Source organism: Montipora foliosa, chromosome 3, assembly GCF_036669935.1.
Source record: "Montipora foliosa isolate CH-2021 chromosome 3, ASM3666993v2, whole genome shotgun sequence".
Taxonomy (NCBI): Eukaryota; Metazoa; Cnidaria; class Anthozoa; order Scleractinia; family Acroporidae; genus Montipora; species Montipora foliosa.
This window is the reverse complement of record NC_090871.1, coordinates 28,616,717-28,621,716: the sequence shown is the minus strand read 5'-3', so window position 1 is coordinate 28,621,716 and position 5,000 is coordinate 28,616,717.

The following is a 5,000-nucleotide window of genomic DNA, read 5'->3' as shown; positions in this document are numbered from 1 at the left end:
GATGTCATGTGACCTCAAAGTAACCAGTAAGAGCGCACGCTGTTGGGGGACAAAATTCAGCTATATAAAGGAAAGGAACTTTAGTTAAGTGTCTAGTAGATTTAGCGCTGGAGCACTAATTGGGGACTCTGTAAAGTGAAATTAACAATTAACACAAGTCAAATGTTGGTTTTGGAGGAGAGGGGAAACCGGAGTACCCGGAGAAAACCTCTCGGTGCTGAGTAGAGAACCAACAAACTCAACCCACATATGATGCCGAGTCGAGGAATCGAACCTGGGCCACATTGGTGGGAGGCGAGTGCTCTCACCACTGCGCCATCCCTGCAATTAACAATAAACAATTATTCTCTGAAATTGAGCTAAATCGAAATTCTGCTTGTTAAAACACTTTCACTATTCAATCAAAGTTTTTGAGGTTCATCTGAAATGGAAATTGAAAGTGCAGTTGGTAAAGGATCCCCATGAAATGGCAGCTGCGCTGTAATTGAGGTGAGCGTTTGTTTGTTGTAAAATGACCCGTCTTTTTTCTTGCAGCCGTTTAAAACTTTCAGTAACATTTCTTTTTTGGTGGGCGACCAGCCCTACAAGAGAGAATTACCCCGAGCGAAACAAATTGTTGGCGTGAAGATTGTTTAATTTTCGGCATTAATTATCTGGAAAAACGAAGTCAAACACTATTTGGCAAAAGTATGAACTCTTCTCTTACCCTTGAAAACTTTCAGGCCAAATTTTGTGGCTTTCTTTGTCTTCTGTAGCACAGCATCATTTTGTATTCTCAGTATTTCCGATTCATAAATCCTGGCGAGCTTACGCCGGCCATTTTGTTTTGTTTGGATCAAGCATTATTCACTCCGTAGGGAGTGAATAATGCTCAATTACTCCGAGATAGCGAACCAATCAGATTGCTTGAAACACCAAGATCACAGTGAGCTTATACTAACAATAAATATTCACCGAAGTGGAGGTGGCTACTAGCCACCGAAACTGAGAGGAATAGTTATTTTAGTATATACTGATACTGAAAAAGGCGAGATAATATAGCACAAATATATGATGTTAACTACTTTATTCCTGCAATGATTACTAATGGAATATTTTTGGGCGTGATTTGCAGTTTGAGAAGCTAATCAGGGGCCTGGTTAATGCTAACCTTTGGTTAACGCAACTGGTCACCGGTTAGCGCAAACTACTCTTCGAACAACCCAGCTGGCCAGAGCGCGCCTTTAACAATATCCACTGTTTTGGTATATCCTAATTAGATTTACCTGCATTTAGGATGAATTTATTATGCATCAGCCACAGATTAACTTTACTGAACATTTCAAGATTAAACACGAAGACGCACCACAAAAGAGGTCGCTTCACGCTAGGCTCTTGTTCGGATTTATTTGTTTAAGAGAGCGATTAATACACAGCAACAAAGAAAAAAAAACCCTATAAATATTTCTAGCACAAGAGAAAAAGGCCCGGAAATCAAAAACAAAGAACGACAGATATTATCTCATAACAGATTAAGGACACATTGCCATTAGGATCTTATCTTTTTTTATTGAACAAATTATATATCAAAGGGCTCTGAATGCGTCCATGGTTGAAAATCATGCCTTGCCTTCTTTTGTGCATTTTCGTCTTCAGCTTCATCTTCAAGTTGGTAAATTGAGATTGTTGTTGGTCTCATCAGAAAAAAAGATAACAATGAAATTTCGAGGACCCTTATGCTAGTCAGGAATATACAGAAGAAAAACATAGGGGCACAGCACCGATCCCTTTGGAACACCACCAATTGTCAGCTCAGAAGCAGAGATAAAATCATTGATGTAGGTGTATTGTTTGCGGGCAAATAAGACCTAAAATTAAATAAGACTAAGGCGGTTAAATAAGACCTAAACCAGTCATGCACAATACAGTTTTGTTAGGTAGGATATCGTTGTTTTCAGTATCGCGATCGAATGCCTTCTTCGGGTCAGTATATGCCAAAATGTGGTCAATTTGCAAGTTAAAAGCATGCTTGTCTATAAACCTAATTAGCCATAAAGCCTTGTACACGTTCAAAGATTGATAGGAGTGATATTGAAGGCCAATAATTTTCTGGATTGGTTTCATCTCCTCCTCAGTTAAATGTTGGGATTACTTTTGGTGGTTTTGAATTTAGAGGGGGAGGAGTCATAAACTGCATGAGAGTTTAAAATTTTCACACTAACGGACTACTAATCACAAATACACCGAACTTAATATAGCAGTTTAATTTGATTAATGACGAATACTTCTTGGTGCTTTCTGAAAATTATTGCAAAAAAAAACCAACAAAGAGTTTCCTTACAGGTCTGAATTCGAAAACATGCAAAACGACGAGCGCTAGGCCGAGGTTCGCATTAGAAAAAAGGAGGTCCGAGTATTGGCATCCGTATCTGGGAGAATTGAAGGTGTTTGCATCCTGTTACGACGCCCGGCAATGGCCTTTAGATACTCAGACGTGATTCCTCGTTTTTACAGACCAGTACCAGATATCCATATGATCGCTAATACCATCATGTATTTTATATTTGATCATCACGCCCGTAGCCTGACTCAGTGGAATCCAGATATTCTGAATGCTCAAGCCCTTCAGATGTATTCTGATTCAGTGCCGCTTCAAGACCGCTTTGGTTTTGTAGACGGGAAACTGTCCGATTGGTTGTAAGACCTGGGGAACACCAACAACTGGTGTACAACGGTCACAAGAGAGTTCATTCTCTGAAATTTCAGTCACTGGTATGAGCGAATGGTCTTCAAATAATCGTCAAATATTGTAGAAACTTTATTTACGAAATACACTAGGAACAAGGCTTCATTTCTAGTCGTAATAAAAACCGATTTTCGCTGCAAACACGACGTTCCCGCTGTGAAAAAAGGATGGTGGCACGGGAAAACAGAACAACAATAGATAACCGTTACAATTTAATCAAAGAAAAGAACTCGTCAGCAAACGACTGGTGTCATCAGAACAATTGCCAAAATGCCGTACAAAGTGGTTTTCGGAATCTCTCGGAGAAAAGAAATAAAAAAGCCTCAAATGAGTCACAAGTCACAGCTACATCAAATACAGAGTAGGAGAATGGTCAACAATTCTGAAAAAGTGGATGAGCCAGACATTAAAGTAGAGCGGTGTCTGACACTTGCAAACTGCACACCGCGGACTGCAGACTAACGCTAAATCACAGTTATTTAAAGCTAACCGCTCTAAATAGGGTGCTAAGACCTAAATACTGTTTATCAGCACTATTTGAAATGGGTGCTAGCGCTTAGACTTAAATATTGCTTATTAGCCCTATTTGTAGGCAGCCAGCAGTCTACCTTCGGCAGTTATTATACACCAGCAAGGGAAGAAGAAAAAGAAGAAGTTCGAACTTCAGGATTATGGGCCGCCGAAAATTAATTAACGTAACTGGTAAAGGAAATGCCCCTTCATCTAAATTTGCGACTAGCTCAAATTGTAGAACTTGACGCGTGCTGTGCCAAAAGAATCACAAAGTTTGGATTTATCACTACAAACAGACTCAGCAAAATAAAAAAAATTAAACTAAATATTTCATTTGATAATTCAAAAGAAATAACACTTACAAGAGCCTACAAAATGGCTTCTGATCAATAGATTATAAACTTGACCCTTTTTCTGACTTTTCAAAGTTTTGTTTTTGTTTGCTTTTGATTGTTACGAATTCTTAGTAAGCAGAAGGTAGCGCAAATAACTACGCAAATTAACAATACATCAGGTAAGTTTCACTTCTTTTTCCTTAGAAGACAATTCAATATTCATGCCCCCTGACCTCCTAATCCTAAGCAAGGAGATTTATAAATGAACAATGTCCTTATAAAAAGCTCTGAGAAGGAAAAGCAGAATCAATTATTATGCACAATATCCCCAACCATATTGCTAATCGTTCAAAACCAGTGCCTAGGTTTAACAACCACTGGGCCCGGTTGTTCAAAAGCCGATTAACGCTATTTCCAGATTAAAAATAACGAAGGAGTTCATTTCTCTATTCCTAAATGCTGTTCAACGCTGATATTCGGCAACACTTAAAAATTAGAAGAAGTAAATCGTGAAAAATGAAAATAAGCAAAAGAAACTTTCACCAAAAAGTTGAAAACATGAAACAAAAGTTTACGCTAATCCTGGATTAAGTTAATCGGCTTTCGAACAACCGGGCCCTGGGGTTCTATAAAATACTCGTGAAACATTTAAGCTACACTAAGTTCATCCACTCACCTCTAGAACCAAATTACTTACCTAAATAATACACGTACACGTACTTGCTGATAATTGATGGGTTTTTGTTGATGTTTCCTACTTTCAATTTCAACCTAGTTTAAAATAAAATGACCTAGGTTGGAATTAAAATTAACCTAAATTTAACTGTAACAGGTACATAATTTATATTACTAGATACATGGCGCAGTTGAATTAATTTATATAGATATTTCCACCTTATGAATTTTCGATATTATTGTTATTATGGCAGTATACAAACGTCTGGATGCCCAGACCTATAAGCTTTTATTGGGCGGCAAACCGTAGCCAGTAAATGCATAGACTAAATAATAACGCTAAGATTACTAATTCTAACGTATTGGTATAAAAATGAAAAAACTATACTATACTACTACTAGACCTATATGATTTTTTTAAATATGTTTCTTTACAGATTAGTAATAAAGTAATAAAAAATGCCCTCCTTTGATTGGGTTACTTGAAAATCTTAAACGAGTATGCAATATTAAGCGTACTAGTGATGACTGACTTTTGCATTTGTGCTACCGAATCGCTTTTTTCTACTTTTCCCCAACTAGCTGCCTTAGTGCCTTACTAACTTCCAATTCTCTCGAGTAGCCTCCAAGAAATCCCAAAATAATGTTGTACTGTGTCACACGATGCTCTGGGTATCTCTGCTGCAGCTCCCAACGCAGTGGCCTCGTACTTAGAGGTCTTCTCAGCAGCCTTCTCTTCTCTATTCTCAACG